Genomic DNA, 18,630 nt, shown 5'->3' with positions numbered 1-18,630 from the left:
AGTCTTAGTCTGAATATTAAGCACAATTCTTTTTCCCTGGGGGGACAAACTTAAGTTGCTCCCATTTAAATGGAGTGATTATCTCTCAAAGTCAGATAAAAAATATTCAAGATTACTGATGACTTTGAGTTCATCCCACAATCTGTAACTTCCATGAATATTTCTTTTGTTTTCATTTTGAAATTGCCATTGAGATAACACAGTTGCAGTACTGTTAATGTCTACTCTTTTTGTATAAAATTATGGCCCCATTTCCACCACCAAAGGGTCGAAGATTCTCCACTGCTTCCTATTGTCACTGTCACCATTCCCAAGCCCTTCCACAATACCACTCGGTCACCCCAGTTCTGTAGTCAAGGTCTATGGATTTCTTAGGGCCTGAGAGAAAATATAGCATGTAAGAATAATTCCTGAGCACAAGTCTAGGGGTAAGCCCTGAGCATAGCCAGGTGTGGCTCCCCCAAAATCCAAAACAACAAAACTCTGATGATTTCTTATTATTGCATCTTCTTTATATCACATGTGTGAAACTATCCAGTATTTATCCTTTCTCAGACTTATTTCCCTTAACATGCTGTCGTCTAGCTCTGTGCTCTAGATACAACAGGCTGACTCTATCTTGTCATATACAGCTGCATGGTGTTCCATTTCATGTACATAAATTTTTTATCCACCATTTCTTACTGTCACAGTCCTCCCTTTGTTCATTGATTTACTCGAGCGGGCCCAGTAACATCTCCATTGTTGTTAATGTGTTTGGCATATCGAATATGTCAGGGGTAGCTTTCCAGGCTTTGCTGTGTGGGTGAGATACTCTCGGTAGCTTGACCGGGCTCTCTGAGAGGGGAGGAGGAACCAAACCTGGGCCAACAGGGTCGGCCACATGCAAGGCAAATGCCCTACCTGCTGTGCTATTGCTCTAGCCCCATTTCTTGTTTTAAAAAAAAAAAAAGATAAAAAGCCCAACAGTTTATATTATAAATTAATACATGCTCATGTGTGTGTGTGTGTGTGTGTGTGTGTGCATGTGCACACACACACAGACACATATCCTACCACCTCCACTTTTACCCAACATTCTTTGAAATCTTACTCAGGAAAACACTTTTTTCAGTGGCCACATGGTGCTGTGCTCAGCAGTAGTACACAAACTTCCCATTTTCTTTCTCTCTCTCACCAATTATTGTCAAGTCGAGACCAGAGCCAGACTTCAGATCAGATCAGAACTTTCTCCTTAGGGTAAAAGCCTCATCACCAAGGGCAGTCTTGAAAAAAAGCGGAGGCCATGATCAAAGGCAGAGAAATAAATTAAAGTGAGGTCACTGATCTATGAAGAAGAGAAGTATAACAGAAAGTACAAAGCAGAGTCCAATGGATCAGGACAGGGCAGAGCAGAAAGAGGAACAAGCAAGTGGAAGAGATGAGCCTCTGCCGTGGAGCCGCATATGAAAACATATGTCAGACAATATGTATCCCCAACAAGTCTTAAGGGGAAAAATCCTAGTATTATCCTTTGGTTTTTGGATCACACCAGTGGTGTTCTGGGTTTATTGCTAACTCTGTACTCGAGGATCATTCTGGCAATGCTCAGAGAATCATGTGTAGTACCTGAAATTGAACCTGAGTCAGCTGCATGCAAGATAAGAAGCTTGCTTCATATATATATATATATATATATATATATATATATATTAGAGAGAGAGATATAGTATCTCTTTGACCCTGAATATTTGTATTTTTAAGTAATGAGCAACTTTATTTTTATATTAAAATAATGTATAAATGGCAACAAGCTTTCTGTATTTTTTTGATTCCTTGTTCTGATGATGTAGCTCATCTGTGTTGATTCAAGCATTTCTGAGTCATACATCCATGTCATTTCTATTATTGATAGGAATTGATTATTTGTGTCTTCTGTTATTGATGGTCACTTAAATTGCTTCTTTTGTTGTTGTTATTCTAAGCAACCCTAAGACATATATCTTTGGCAAGTGAGTTTGCATTCTTATACATTGATTTACAAGTGAAATATTTGCAATTTAAGTTTTATCTCCAGGTTTATTTTTTTGTTCACTGTTACAAAATACTCCAAAAAATATATCATCAGTATCTACTACATGGTACCATCACAGGTTCTTTAGAAATATCAATTAATTTTGTTCTCCTTACACCACAATATTGAGGCACAGAGATAGCATAGCAGATAAGGCACTTGCCTGACATGTCAATACCTCTGTTCAGTCGCTTGCCCAACATACGGTCCCTGAGATCAGTCAGGATTGATCCTAAAGCACTGCCAGATGTGTCCAAACAGTCACATCAAAATAAAATAACATCACAATGGATGTTCTATTCTTTCCCTTACTTTGTAAACAGGTTCAACAATATTCCTAATAGTCATACAACCTGGGGCTGTACAGTAGGTAGGGAGCTTGCCTTTCATGCAGTTGACCTGACTTTGATTCTTGGCACCACATTTGGTCCTCTAAGTTCTTCCAGGAGTGATTTCTAAATGCAGAGCCAGAACGTAGCCCTGAGCACTGCTGGGTGTGTCCACAAAACAAACAAGAACAACAACAAAAAAATTATTCAAAAGCCACAATTGGTAAACCATGGACTTGTACTAAATGTAAAAAGGAAATAATAGTATCCTGACCAAAACATATTATAATACAAGCCAAAAAAAAGGTTGCACTGAAGTCAGACTTCATGTAATTCCGTATGATCTCATCTCAGCCAATTACAGTTGCATATTGAATTTCCTCTAAATAAATAAATAAGGTGCCTTCAGAGGTCCCAGGCAGACAAGGGTTTGATGGCTGTGAGGAGGGAGTACTCGTCAACCCAATACAGACTCCTTCTCTACCACCTGTGACTAGAGAGAGGTTTAATCTAATCTTCATATATTTGCAAAGTCTTCAAATATTTCAAGGAACTCAATTATTCACAGGCAGCAGAGTCTATCCTACCTTTCATGCTTAAAGTGTATCTTACTCTGACTACAGATGCCAGTTCACTTAGACACTGGCAGAATTCCCAGACGTTCTTAATCACTAGGAGCACTCCCTCATGTCCAGGTCACACTGCTCTGGGCTCCCTCTCATTAGCCAGTGTCTTCCACATGAAGGACTCTCTAGGATAGGTATTCTTTTCCAGGTGTGCACAGACCAATGTAGCATTCCGTGAACCCTGAATATTATCACTAGCCACTCGGGTCCTGATTTGGCCATGAATGTCTGAGCAATGTGTTCTAGGTCATTCCGGGGAGTTGAGCAATAGTTCTAGCTCTGTCCCTAACTCTGTAAACAGCAGTAAAACAAGGTTCCTCTGCTTCACCTTTTAGAAATACAACTGCCTGTCCTAACTTGTTTGACAATGATGGTTTGATGATAAATAATCAGATTGGTACTAAAGATTCAGAAAAAAAAAGTCTTCAGATAAAAATGGAAAGAAAGAATATATAATGGCCACAGACTCATAATATCCTCTATATTAGCCTGGTTTTATGCCATTTGTTCTGTGGACAATCTAGTGAAACCTATAGTACAACTTTCTAGAAAATGTGCAGAAGCCTGGGCATGAATATACACCAGCTATTTACTTTCAAAAGTTTTTACTGGGGCTGGAGCGATAGTAGAGCGGGTAGGGCATTTGCCTAGCACGCAGCCAAAATGGCCGACACAGGTTCGATTCCCAGCATCCCATATGGTCCCCCCGAGCACCGCCAGGAGCAATTCCTGAGTGCATGAGCCAGGAGTAACCCCTGAGCATCGCTGGGTGTGACCCAAAAAGCAAAAAAAAAAAAGTTTTTACTCTTATTATTTATTTGTTTATTCCAGGTGTGAAGGCACACTTGGTGTTGCTCAGGAGCTACTCTCAGGCAGTGATCAAGGGTCAATACAGGAGATGCTCAGAGATCAGGCATTCTAACAGGAACACAAAGCATGTGCACTAACCCATTATCTTGCCATTTTTCTAATTAAGCGATTTAAGATTTCCACATTAAATAAACACAACAAATAGAATTCTGTCTTGATTTATGAAAATGTAAGAACAGGGGCCGGCCAGAGAGTACTTGTCTTGCATGCGGCTGTCCCCAGTACAATCCCAGGCACCACGGGGTCCCCTAGCGCTACTGTGAGCAACCAGGAGCATAGAGCCAGAAGTAGCTCTGAGCACAGTTAGGTGTGGTCCCAACCCCCTACCAAAACAAACAAACAAACAAACAAACAAAAGAATAGATTGAATTTAGAACTGAGTGCATTTAGTCAGGACAGAAAGCCAAGAATAGCATTTGGCCATCATTGGAACAGAGTGAAAATCTGGGGTGAGGTGGGGGTTTAAAATTGAGAGTGGGGAGTCTATGGATGGTGGGTGCCTTTAACCAGTATTAGCAGTAGGTCCCCAGAGAAAAGAGATTGAGGGCCCAGAGCAATAGCACAGCAGGTAAGTCACTTGCCTTGCAAGCGGCTCATGCAGATTGGATCCCCAGCATCCCCCAACCCCCCACCCCTGCACCTCCAGGAGAAATTCCTGAATGCAGACCTAGGAGTAACCTCAGAACCAAAAACCAAAAAAGAAAAAAGAAAAGAAAAGAGATTGACTTTAGTGTCTATTTTCTCACTTGCTTTCTCATTCCCATTCCCAATATTCTCTTACAACAGAAACTTCTTTCTCTTTGACAGGAAAAATTGGTCTTTTAAACATTCTGCACTAATACAGGATTAGTAAGGATCTGAGCCCCACCCCTCACCATCCCCCAACCCCTCCTAAGCCTTAGGGAAGTTTACTCCTGCCATTAAAGTGTATTACCCAACACAATTTACACAATTTAGTAATGATGGAATTTCTGCTTTTGGTGATAGAAATCATTTAAGACTATAGTACCTTCTTTGCAATACATTTAGATCATTTTTGCATAGTTTATAGTAAAATCTCAGACTTGCTAAAGATCTGTCTTGGCTATGATTTCCTTTGCTTTCCACCAAAAGTCAGAAGGGAGCAAAAAATGGTACAATCCCTATGTTATATAAGTCAGTCGAGTCCTTGAGAAGTTAGATGGTTTGCCCAAAATCTTGCAGATGGAGACCAAACTTTAACCCAGTTCTAATATCACCTTTCTTTGCTATATCATAAGGGGAAATCATGTACCTTAGGTAGTTTCCATTTTCTAGTCTTTTGGAGGGGAGGAGAGTTGGTGCCAAAGATGAAAACCAAGGCCTCAAACATATGAAACATGTTCTCTACCACCGATAGCACAGCGGTAGGGCGTTTGCCTTGCACGCAGCCAACATGGCCAACCCGAGTTCGATTCCTCTGCCCCTCTCGGAGAGCCCAGCAAACTACCGAAAGTATCTCGCCCGCACGGCAGAGCCTGGCAAGCTCCCCGTGACGTATTCGATATGCCAGACACAGTAACAACAAAGTCTCCAATGGAGACGTTACTGGGCCCGCTCGAGCAAATCGATGATCAACGGGAGGGCCTTTACTTTTACTCTTTACCACCAAAATACAACTCCTATTCCAGTTTAAGTTTCCAAATTTATTCTATTTATTCTTTGTGAGACACCCAAATGATGCCTGGCTGAGTTAGGGATCCTTCCTGCCTATTCTCTCAGGCCTGTGGTTCAATAGCTGAGCCCGAGGATGGTGTCTTCTTGGGGACTAGAGGGCTGGGGGCTGGAGGTGGGGGCGCAGCAGTGCTGAGGGATCTCCAGGGCCAAACCTAGGGATGCTTGCAGAGCTATACTGGTCACCCCGATACTGTGTCTCTTGTCCGCCCAACAACCACTTTGAAGCCAAGATGTGTGATTTCAGGCATGACAGAGAACTGTCAATGAGTCACAGGTCCTTTTCACTGAAGCTAAGTGCAGCAAAAAAGGAGAGCTGCCTCCGTTGCTCTCAGCAGGGCAAGTACCTGCTCTTACTAATGGCTAAGATTCCTTTATTATTTTTTAAATTTGGGGGGGGGGTTGGATTTTTGTGTCACACCTGGCAATGCTCATGGGTTATTCCTGGCTATGCACTGAGGAATTACTCCTGGTGGTGTTCAGGAGACCATATGGGATTCTGGGGATCGGACCCAGGTCAGTCACATGCAAGGCAAACACCCCACCCGATATATTATCACTCTGGCCCCTGAGATCCCGTAAGTGATGAGCAGTGATTTTAGTAATTCACTTTCATTCCATAGGGAAGGACTCTCGCCAAGGACACTCTGTCCCCTCCACCACACACACATACCTTTCCAGTGGGAGTCCTTAGGAATTTACCCTCGAAGCAAGCTCTCAGAATGACTTGTGAACATTTAAGTTTGAGGACTGTCCTCTTGAGTCAATTGCTTTTGAGGAAAGATGTTTAATGGAAGCTGTTTTGTGAGATTTCTTTTACATAACTCCTTTTTTTTTAAATTATAAAGTCATTCGGTGTATTTTCGAAGAAAAAATTGATGCAGACCTGTGCATTTATTAGTTTGCTCAAATGTGACAAATGTGACCTGTATCTGGAGACTCATTCTTTTCTCAATGGACAAGTCACATCCCCTTTCTACCCTGTCTTCTTTCACCTCCAGCAGGTCACTAATAACCTGTTTTGCAAACGAGTCTTACCTTTCTTATAATCATATGTATATACAAATGAACATCACAGGTAAACATAGATATGATCAAATGTGTATGGATAGGTGTTGCCCTTTGCATTCCTAAAAAGAAACTGATTTTACTCCTTTTCTTTTTCCTGTTTCTTTCTTTCTTCGTTCAACAATACCTAATTAGAATCTTTCCATATTACAAAGTTTAACTTCAATTTAATCTATTATTTTAAATAATAGCATAGGATTTCACTGTGCAGATGAGTTATAACTGCACTGTGATTCTGTCCTTAGTTTTATAGGATTATATCGCCATGCGACATCTTATTATCTCATTCTTACTTTTGAACAACCTGGCAGGCTACCGAAAGTAACCTGCCCATACGGCAGTGTCTGGCAAACTTCCCGTGGCATACCCAATATGCCAAATACCAGTAACAATGATGGGTCTCATTCTCCTAATTCTGAAAGAACCTTGAATATGGCACTTTAAAATCTCAGGGCTAGGACGAAGGAGACGTTACTGGTGCCTGCTCAAGGCAATCGACGAACAACAGAATGATCGTGATCATTTGATGTTTTTGTTATTAATAACTACTTCCATCTTGCTTTCCAAATCGACAATATTTTAACCAGTAATTCTTTTCTCCATATGAATTTTTCATGTAAAAATTTATATTGCCTGCAATATCAGGGAGATAGCACAATGTCTAAGTCACTTGCCTTGTGTGGTCTTGCTGACCCACTTAAGTTCTCAGCATCACATATGATACCCCTGAGTATTATCAGGACTAATCCCTGAGCACTGCCACCTGTGGCCAAACCCTCACAAAGCTCTGGAGATAGCACAATGGGGAAGGTCTTGCACATGGCTGATAAGGATTTGATCCCTGATAGTACCAGGAGTGGTTTTGCCTGAACACAGAGCTAGGAGTAAGCCCTGAGCACTGCCAAGTGTGGCCTTCCCCATCAAAAAAATTTATATTTATAGCAAATGCATATTATTCTACTTTTTACACTGGTAGCAAAATTTAATTAGCTATATATTTTTACTATGTATTTTTAATGTTAAATGTGTTAATTTTTTTTAATGTTGCTCACTTTCCACTACCCTGACTATTAGCACTCACCACTTGATTTGCACTAATACTTCAATTACAAACAATAGATACTGAGTGCTGAGGTTCGATGCAGGTGAAACCAAGAAAATAAAAGCAGCCAACACAACAAAATAAAACCAGATTGCCTTCTCTGAAACTAACCCTGAATAGTTTAGGTTTTCAATAGTAGATTGATGATAGATAGGGATAGGGAAAGGTCTCCAATGTTTGTCAGGCCTTGCCAGTCGTCAAATCTAATAGAGCCAGTTTTTCTGCATTTATAAATATGCAGGACCAGTCAAGGTCAAAGAACATTCACTGGCTTTCTGGGAACAATACTAGTCTCTCTCTCTCTCTCTCTCTCTCTCTCTCTCTCTCTCTCTCTCTCTTTCTCTCTCTCTCTCTTTCTCTCTCTCTCTCTCTTTCTCTCTCTCCCCTCTCTTTCGCTTCTCTTTCTCATTTTTGGGCACAGTACTCTCTTTTTGGGGGACACAGTAGAGGGAAAGAAAAACTGTGACCTTACTAGATGCACAGACTTGACTAAATCCTCATTTGGGAGTTCTTTTTTATTTTTCTCTTTAAGGGTCACTTCTGGAGGTGCTGGTGGCGGGGGGTGTGGGGGGGCGGGTTATATGCAGCGCAGGGACTCGAACCAGGGCTGTAGTAGCCACAGTCACATGTGAGTGCCTTAACCTTTGTACTACCTGTGGCCTCCCTTTGACTTTTTTTCTTTTCTTTTTTTTTTTTTTTAACATCTGTGAAGTGTCCCAGCAAGGTATCAGGAGGCACCGTCTCTAGGGCCAAGTTTCAATGCCATTTACAATCCACCACAAATAGAAGGCATCCAAATGGCACATTCAAGAGAGATAAGAGCAGTGGAGAAAAGCATGGAAGAAGAGAAGGGAGAGAAAGAGGGAGGAGGAACTAGATCTCTGAGCAAAAGGGGGGAAAGTCAGCTCAATTACGGAAGAAAAGACACACACATAGGATAGCTCACACAGGCAGAGTTGCTGTGGAAGCACATTCCAGGAAAATCTTAAGAGATTACTTTAATAATAAACCATGCATTCTTCAGCAAGCCATCACGGGATTAACTACCGCTTTCCTAGACTGGGAACAGTGTTGTCAGGTTTTCCCCCCCTTCTCCCTCCCAGGTTTTGTGCAAAGTGAAAAGTCATGCAGTCACCAGTTTCTCTCAGCCTATATTAAATTGTCCTCGCCTTAATTTGATAAATATACAATCAGTGGTGATAAGAAAAGACCTTGGCTTAGGCAGGGTTAATGCCTGGGTGGGCTTGAGTGGGATTCTTTAGCCCCAAGGTAGTTTATTTTCAACACATTAAAAAGAGAAGCTCTGGGCCAAAGCTGAACCCCTGGGTAGGGAGCTCGCCTTGCACAAGACTGACCCTGGTTCGAACCCCGGCATCTCCCATGTTCCCTGAGCACTGTTATGAGTGATCCCTTAGCACAGAACTAGAAGTAAGCCCTGAGTACCACCTGGTATGATCCCTTCCTGCTTCCTTTCCCTTCCCCCCGAACCCCCCAAAAAATTCACCCAAAACAAGCCTATGAAGTCCTGAGAGAACAGAGACAATGTTTGACCAGAAATAAAAGGGGTTAAATTTATTCTCTTTGATATTTTTTTCACCCTTAATGTGAGCAGAACATCGAATCACTGCCAGAAACAATATCAGCGCTCTAGAGATACAAAAATACATTTCAAATCAGAGCACTCCACTGTGGGCTTCAGCTTTACACATAAAACAACAGAGCTGTCAGTTTTAAGCTGCGTGAATCCAGTGCTCGTAAGTGAACTGTTTTCATCAAAGCCCTTTGAAACTGCAGTTCACTGAGGATGAAATTATTTTCTTCCTCTGGCTTCTTAGACAAATCCCTTCTACTTGGTAGGGCAGAGCAAACATACGTTAACATTTCTTGAAAAGCCTTGAAATTTTTAAATAAGTTTGAGTGATCCCATCTGAGTGGAGAAAGTATTACATATTAAGGTTAATTAAAAGGGAGTCACATTTCTTTTCAATCGCCAAAGCCTCTATTTGCCTAAAATCAGCTGTCATTTCCCCCAGCTACTTAGCCTCTGAAAGTGAATCCCCCCCTTCCAGATTTCTGGATCTTGAAAATTAAGCACCAAGTCCTGAGATGTCTACAATTCAAGTTCTGAATGGCAGTGATATGTAAAATGGGGCAGGGGGCCGGGCCTCAGGTACACGGGTGGTGTAGAGGAGTCCTATAGCTCTAGAACCAAATTAGAATCAGTAACAATGAGGGCAGGAATCCAAATTACAACAACCAATCAACCCAAAATGTGTCTGTTGGGACTGGAGGGATAGTACCGGGGTACAGTGCTTGCCTTGCACACAGCTGACCTGGGTTCGATCCCCGTCCTCCCACAGGGTCTCCTTACCACCACCAAGAGTGATTCCTGAATGCACAGCTGGGACCAACTCCTGAGCATCTCTGGTTGTGCTCCCCCCTTCCCAACCTCCCCCCAATAAACAAACAAATAAAAAGTGCCTAACAAAGAGGCGGAGGGAACCTTGATGAGTGGGAGGGAACCTGGGGACAGGATGCTGGCAAACGAAAATTGACTCTGGTGGTGGAACTGGTGCTGGAATATCATGATCACGATCATCCTGTTGTTCCTTGATTGCCTCGAGCAGGCCCCAGTAACATCTCCTTCGTCCTAGCCCTGAGATTTTAAAGTGCCATATTCAAGGCCCTTGCAGGGTTAGGAGAATGAGACCCATCATTGTTACTGGTATTTGGCATATTGGGTACGCCATGGGGAGTTTGCCAGACTCTGCCGTGTGGGCAGGTTACATTCGATAGCCTGCCAGGTTGTCCATGCTGGAATATGGTATGCCTAAAACTCAACCACGGATAACTTTGCAAATCACAGTGTCTTAAGAAAATAGATAAAGATTCATTTTTAAAAGGCTAATCTAAGACTAAAGCTTGAATATCTCTTACCATCCCACAGTTATTTTGTTTGTTTGTTTGGGTTTAGGGATCACACCCAGTGGTTCTCAGGGCTTAATCCTGGTTAGATGCCTAGGGATCACTCCCGGCAGTGCTCAAGGGAGTTTATGCTGTGTCCGAGATGGAATGGGGGGAGGGGAGGTGGCTGCAAACAAGTTAAGCTCCTTACCTCAGTAATATCTCTCAGAATCCTCATCACAGTCTTTTTTTTTTCTTTTAATACTACCAAAGTATCCCAGAGAAAATGGAAACCCATCCCCTCCCCTCCCACCGCCTCAGGTAAGGAGGGAGGAGACCAGGAGAGGTCGCGTTGCCCCTGGCGGTGCTGCTTTGGCCTTTATTCCCCACTTCTCCGGAGGAGTTCCAGGCCTGACCTACTTGTGAGCAGGGATGGCCACTCACATTGCACTGCCCCAAATTACACAGTGGCTTTGCCGACGGGGCTAGGCTGGGACCACAAACTATATCCTTGGAATCCCATGAGCCGGATTTGAACCTCCAGCTTCCAGAGGTAAAATGCAATCCATTGTGTGTAGCTCTCTCAATAAAATCGATAACTCCTTCCCCTCCGCACCACAATTTCACATTCCCACTTTTAGTCTATACTGCCTCTGGCTCTACCCACCCCCCAAAACAAAAAGATGGGGAGAAGGGGGGGGAGCACAGGAAGACACGCTTTTCATAAGAATGAAAAGCATCATTCCATAATTCTTAAAAAGCAGCTGAGCTTTGGGGCGGTGCTTCCAAACTATGGAGAAAAATTCTCAGATCCTTCAGCTTCATCCAAGTCTATCCTGGAGGCATCATCCATGGCTCCACACTGCCTATCACTTATTTTCCAAATTCTTGATTTCTGATTTTATCTTTCTCATAGAGGGACGGGGAAGCTCTGGAAATCGGTGCAAGTGAACTTGGCTTAGGAGAGGGCGCGGATGTGCCGGGTGAGAGGGAAGCCAGCTTATAACCTTGTTTATTTACCAAGGCGATATAGACACGCGCGTTTTCGTCTCGAAGGGGAGTATGACAGTCGCTCGCCTGAAATTCCCCAGCAATTTCATCCACAGCTGCAAAGAAGGCGGCAGGAAGGTTCCTTCCAAGGGAGCAATCCTGCGCCCGTCCCTGGCAAAGAGCAGCTCTCAACTAGGATCAGACGCCTCTGGCCGGAGGCAAGACACTCAAGGGTAAAGGCGGCCCTTTGTCCGAAGGTCCCCCCAAAAAAGGGGTTCGGAGGACTGGGTGGACCACCCTGTCCGAGTGGCAACCCCGGGAAGGAATCTGTGCAACGAAGGTCGGCTGGATCCCACCCCTTTCCTGCCGAGAGTTTCCCTTTCCTGTCCTTATTTGCACCGTCCCCGGCCCCCGGGCCACTCGGGGGAGCCTGGGGCCGTGGCTGGGGGTGCTGGCCCTCCTCTCCGGGTGCCCGCGGCTTCCTGGCGACCGCCCCCCGCTGGCGGCGCTGGTCCGGCCCTGGGCGGCCGCTCGAGTGCCTAAACAGTTAAGTTTGGAAGACTCGGCAGACACGTTGAGGGGGAGTTACCAAGTGCAGGCAGCAAAAACATCCCGGCGCATTCCAGGGGAGTCCTCAGCTGCCAGCATCTGATTAGAACCATATCTCGCCGGGAGTGGCCGCGCCGCTCCGAGGCTCCCGGGCCCGCGGCTATTTAAGCGCGGCCCGCCGTGTCGGCCGCGCGGCAGCCCCGAGGCTCGGCGGCGGCGGAGTCATGCTCGCTTCGCGGCGGCGCTAGCTGGCGGGTGAGTAGCCGCGGAGCTGCCTCTCGGGCTCCTCTGCCACCACGTCCCCGCCACCACCACCACCACCACCTCGTTCTCCTTTCCTCCTTTGCTTTTTTTCTCTTTTCTTTTCCTTTTTTTTTTTTTTGGTTTTACTTTTCTCTCCTCCTCTTGGGATGTAGACCTGGGACGACTGCCGGAGTGAGGGGTGGGGGCTGGGGGATGAGACCGTGCCTGCATGGACGCGGTTGGGGGATTGGGGAGGGGGGGCTGCATGCTTTTGTGGCCTGACAGCCTAGGAATGCCTCCTCGGGAACCATTTACCTTTGGGGTCCGACTGACTTCCAGATGTCAGCTCCTGACATTTCCCAAGCGCCTTGTGCGTGCGTGCGTGTGTGTGTGTGTGTGTGTGTGTGTGTGTGTGTGTGTGTGTGTTTAAAAGCTCCGTGGGCAGCCGGCTAGGATACTAGTGTGGTTGCCGATTGCCAAATTAACTCCTCCGAGGGTGTTTATGTTTGCGTAGGAACCTGGTTTGTGCCCACAAGCAGCACAACTCTGTCCGACAACCTATGACATTAAAATGTGAACTTCGTCTTACACCACATTCTTCAGAAAGTATCTGCTCGAGAGACTGAACAAACTTGTTTTAAATCTCCTCGGAAGCAGGGAACATGTCGTTTGCTCGCTTGCTGTAAAGGGACTGGAAAGATTACCAGTCAGGATGCTAGAAAAGGGGGAAAATGAATGGGTTAAAACCAGGGAGCCCCAGTCAACATAGCGGTTTTCATAGCATAGAGCTGACTCTGTTATTTGTTTCTGCCCTCCTTTTCCTCTTGACTTAATTCTTAGCCTGGAATTCAGGTCCGCGGTCCATTTCAGTGGGGAGCTGTGTGAGTCCAGGGAAATGTAACTGGATTAAAAACACTTAAAGAATCTGGATGTTATCTCCCCCCCCCCACATCCACCCCTCCACCCTTCTCCCCCCTCCCCCCCACCTTTTCCTCTTTCTTTTGAGTTTGTGTTTGGAAGGAAGAGAGGTACTCTGTAAAACGAGAAGAGCAGAAATAAGCTTCCAGACACATGGAAAGACTTAAAAATTATGGAGGGGCGACTTCATGAATAGTAAATGTTGTTATTGCTCTATAAAGTGACTTAATGAAAAAATTTCTGGCCCTAATCAGGCAAAGCAAGGGATGTGGGGGAAGAAGGAAGTAACACAGAACTAAATTAAACTGAAGGGGTGAAATGGCAGAGGGTATCAGACAGCTAAGCTCCGGGATAGTTTTGATGAGCCATAGAATTGACCTGCAGTGCGGTTGTGAGGTTGACTCCCAATCAGATGCATTTACTGCCTTCTGGGAGGGGCAGCTAGCTTGAGGCATGGCAGCCGCTAAAGGGCTTGTCTTCATGCTCCATGTTTGTTGTGTGCATGCTTGCTTCTTGCACCTGCAGCTAGGCCATGATTAGACTCAGCTCTCCGCCCCATCTACCCAGGTTCTGTCTCTGCCCTCACTGAAGAAGACAGGCCTCCAAGACACTCTTAGAAAGTTTATTGCTCAGAGAGATCAGATTGTGGGTGAAGGTGCTTGCCTTTGCTTGCCTTGCAAGTGGCTGACACTGGTTCGATCCATTTCCCAGCACCACAGCATCTGGTCCCCCATACCACCAGGTATCCAGGAATAAGCCCTGAGCATAGGCAAGTATGGCCCCAAACAAACCTACCATCCCCCACCCCCACATCCCATAAATAAAAAATGAAAACGTAAGTTTTCTTTAGGAAGTTAGGAATATTTGATAATTGAACAGTCCTTAATCTCTGGAGAACCATCTTTTTTGTCAAGTATAGTGACAATAGAGCAATTCCATATTTAACACAGCATTTCAGGTGTAATGTGGAGAATCTCCTAGAGAACCACACCCTCGAGGCCATATGGTCTTTTCCAATGGGTATTTCTAGGACAGGCTTTCTAAATTCCTTCTCATTTTCCTTCCAAGGCAGACTAATTTTTTTTTTCTGTCACAAGACAATACCTTAACTTCTACCTACCCTTTCTACTCTCATCTCTAACTCTTCTGATTTCAAGACTCACCTAGAAACCTGTTCTTCTAATTTTTAGGTATGCAAATAATGAGTAGGGGAATGTCTTAGTAGTTGTCTCTTGTCTTGGACCTGAGAGCATAAGGGAGAAAAGGATCTCAGCACCTGCTGAAACCTTGCCTGGTTTAAGAATGTAATCCAGAGTCCACATTTTCTTTCAAGACCTTTTAGACTTTCAACTGGATGTCCAAATTGCTCTGCCTTAGCCTGATTGATGTGTTGCCATGTTCAGAGGAGTGAGTGGATTCAGTCACCATGTTTGGGTTGAAGAGAATTGTTTTTTAGACACTTGCTGGCTTGCAGGCAGTGCAGGGATCCCTGGGAGCTACTGACAGCGGGTTGGGGTTGATGTTTACTGGCCTCCACAGCCAATCCTCGAAGACCTGGAGATTCAGAGAGAAAACAAATCTTGCTGAGTGTCCCCTGGCCAGTAGGATGTGTTTCATGTGGGAAGGAGGGAGGGGAGTCACACCCACTGATGCGCAGGGGCTACTTCTGGCAGTGCATTCAGAAACTATGCCTAGTGGTGCTGCAGGACCATCCAGGGATCATGCAAGAAAGATCAGCCGCATGCAAGAAAGACGCCTTGCCCACTGTACTATCATTCCCGGCCCATGTGTTGCATTTTGGTGGAACACTGAGGAGGTGTTGCTTGACTTCTAATTCTTCCCACAGAGGTCCATCAGCAGAAGTTTGCTACGCTTATAATTTTTAAACCTGGATAGGTTTAAACGTTTTATACTTCTTTCTTTCTTTAGTGTCTGCTGACTTGAGAATTTTATCAGTGCCTTTCTTAAAATCAGAGCTAAGATGCTGAAATAGTTTGGTTTGTTTGTTTTTATTTGGGGACCATAACTGGTAGTGATCAGGGCTTATTCTGGTTCAGCACTAAGGGATCATACCCAGTGAGCTCAGGAGACCCAGTGGAGTGCCGGGGATTGAATTCAGGTTGGTGTATGCAAGGCAGAAGCCCTATGACTGTACTACGACTAATATGCTGCAACATTTGAGAAGACTGCTAAAGTCTGAGCTCTCTGGGGTTTGAAGATTGCCTCGCTGGTCATTATTAGAACATTTTTCTCCAGGTGGAAAGTCCTGAATCCAGATTGGTCTGGGGAGTTTGGGGTAACTGACCAAACAGGTATGGTTTTCTACCCAACAACCAGAAAGAGAAAAAGAACCAGACTGGCAATATAAAACACCCGAGTATTGAATGTGGCATTTTAAAATTTCTTCTGGCACTTCTGAGTAATTCTACAACTGGGGCTGTGCCTCTGACTTGCACAGAGGTAAGCCAAATCAGTTAGGTAAAATATCAGTGACATCAGGTATATGTATAGAGAGAACCTCTTCAAGTAATGTGTCCTAACTGCATTAATCTTTCGAATCAGAGGAAAAGCTGGTTTTCCAGTATTTTTTCAAAAAAAAAGATTTTTGTTTGTTTATGGATCACACCCAGCTTTTCTCTGGGCTTGCTACTGATTCTTCCCTCAGGAATCACTCTTTGGCAAGGCTTGTTCAGACCATACAGGTTCCGGAGTTGGAACCCGGGTCAGTTGCAGGCAAGGCAAATGCCCCACCCACCCCATGCTAATTTTTTGATTGAGGAACTAAGCATGCTAAGTATACACACTAAGGATTTCTGTCAGATTCTGCCTTGCCCCTAGCACATACCTTATAGAACATGCCTCTGGAGGTCCATTGCCTCAGTCTAATTCCCAGCTGGTGTGACCTTGGACAAATTGCAAAACCTCTCAATACTTAGACTTCTTATCTGGAGAGAATAGCAGTACCTGCCTCGTGCCTGTTGTAAAGACTCTTAATCTAGTACATTTAAGACATTGTCTTGCTTAACATAGAAATGTATTTTGTTTTGGTTTTGCCCCCCTAAACTAAAGGGAGAATGGAGAATTTCTTCGTCAGAGTTGGGAAATGTATGATCTGTTTTGATTTTACTCCCCTAATATAAGGGGGGGGGATGGAAAATTTCTTTGTCAGAATTGGGAAATGTATGTTCTGTGTTGGTTTTGACCTCCTAAACTAGAGTGGGGAGGGAGGGTGGAGAATTTCTTTGTCAGAATTGTACACCTTTCCTCTTACCTGAAAAATGTTGCTCATTCAAGCACATAATAGTAACAAAGCCCTCCGTGTTTGCTATGTTTGCTCAAGCTCCGACACACAGGCAGTTCTCTCTGTTCTCCTCCTGGAAAGCCGCAGTTTGGTTTGGTCAACTTAATCTTCTCTTTGAACATGAAGTGCTCCCCCTTTCACCTACACCCCCACTTCGGATTCCCTCAGAGAAGGAACAGTCCTTTCCCCTGAAGTCAGCATTATAGCAGAAGGAAGTGGGAAAGGAGGGACCACCCATACTAAACTGAGTGCCTAGGCTAGAAATCAAGTCTAAGTGTGTGCAGCCCGTACTGTCCTTGCCCACATAGCTGGGCAAGTTGCCATGGTTACTCCCCTTTCCCGAATCCTTCTCCTATCCTGGACGGAACCCTGCCATCTGGGATAAGCAAAATCTGAACAAATTGCTTCCTGGTCTAAAAATGGAAGCTGCTTTTTTTTTTTTTTTTAAGTAAGGTAGAATCTCCTCTCTACCTACTTCATCTTTTTCTTCTTCTAAACTTACTTAACTCTTAACTTTAATTGTCTAATCCTTGCTAATTCTTAAGTTTTATGAAATTTCAAGAATGCAAAATCTATTGTTGCAACAAAGTAGCTAACATTCTGGCAATTTTTCTCCTCCGGGCCATAACTCACTCAAACTAGCTCAAGGCAGATGACCTTTAACTGCCTTAAACTTATCAGCATTTGGATGTAGTTGAAGTCTGGTAAAGTGTTCAGTTGTAGGTAAAGTGAGGGCTGTCATTTTTGTTTTTAGGTAACAAAAGAAAAAAGCTGATAGAATGGGAAGTAATAATCCTGGGAAAACTGGACACTTTCAACTTGTGAAAAATGTTGGTGAGGGCTTTATGGTTTGATAGTATCCTAGATATAAAACTCCCCTCTTTCTCCCGAGTAATGTTGAACAAAATGTTACTCTAAAATGGAATTAGATCTTTATGTGTCAAACTGACAAGTTCCCATTTAACGGTAAAATTAATTAACCACTGAAGATTGGACACTGCGTTGGCTAAATGTGCATTTTATAGCTAGAGAGAACTCCCCAAGACTTGATTCCCCTGCCAGACTACAGCAGCACCACCTGGTAATTTATTTTGAAAATTCAAATTCTTGGTTTCCATCTCAGATCTCCTGAACCAAATTCTAGCTGCAGGGCTCATCCAGCTGTATTCCAACAAGCTCTCCACATGATGGAAGAGTAACTTTCATAATTGAGCTGTTTCATAACTCTGTTGGGTGGAAAGCATAATCCACAATCCTACAGTCATGGAAAAAACAAAGCAAAAAAATAAGTGCAGTTCAGTTTAATAGAATCTTCGAATGCAGAGAGATGAAGAATCATAGGCTTGTGACTTTTTCTCTTATATCTCAAATATTTCTTTTTTTGATTCTAGGAAAACGGATGCCCTCTCTAGTTATATGTTATCACCTCAATCCAAATATTTTCCTTTCCTTTGTCTTTATTTCTAAATTAATTCATTACATTTTTCCCCCCCTCAGGGGTCACTCCTGCACCAGGACTCACTCCTGGTGGACTCAGGGAACATTTGGGATGCCAGAGTTCTAACGTTGGTCCACCATGTGCAAATTGAGTAATCTACCCACTGTACTATCAGTCTGCCCCTTCCATTACGGTTCTTGAAGAGCACAATTAATCTCAATTTATTAGCAGACTCTCCCAGTTGCTTCTTTAAAGAAAAATTCCAGTAAACAAGTTTATTGCTCTTGAGCCAAATGATTTCCTCTAATATAAAACAACAACAACAACAACAACAAAAAGTTTTTTGTGTGTATTTTGTGTCATGCCCAGAGTGCTGGTGAAGGCAGATTCTATCTTGGTGAATGAATCTACTATGACACTTTACTTTTTATAGCATTTAATGGTTTATGAAGCACTGTTCCCTTCTCCCATTTGACTTTCCCTGTAAATAACTTGCAATAGGAAAGATATCTTTCCTTTTTTTTTTAATTCTAGTATTATCAGATTG

The 18,630-nt window shown here is 43.8% G+C and overlaps 1 protein-coding gene across 3 annotated transcripts in view; it reads left to right on the top strand.

Moving 5' to 3' along the window:
- The first annotated feature begins 12,107 nt into the window (after window positions 1-12,107).
- Window positions 12,108-18,630, top strand: part of DAB2 (DAB adaptor protein 2) — a 57,373-nt gene continuing 50,850 nt past the window's right edge. For 2 of the 3 annotated variants that reach the window (XM_056112172.1, XM_056112170.1), the window contains exon 1: window positions 12,110-12,438. The gene's annotated coding sequence lies outside the window, so the exon portion shown is untranslated. Of the gene's footprint in view, window positions 12,439-18,630 lie in introns of all 3 variants that reach the window. The other variant, XM_056112171.1, reaches the window with a different exon arrangement.

This window comes from Sorex fumeus, unplaced genomic scaffold, assembly GCF_029834395.1.
Source record: "Sorex fumeus unplaced genomic scaffold, SorFum_2.1 ptg000015l, whole genome shotgun sequence".
NCBI classification, from domain to species: Eukaryota; Metazoa; Chordata; class Mammalia; order Eulipotyphla; family Soricidae; genus Sorex; species Sorex fumeus.
Note: the sequence above shows the minus strand (reverse complement) of the source record. Positions and strands in the feature narration are given on the sequence as shown.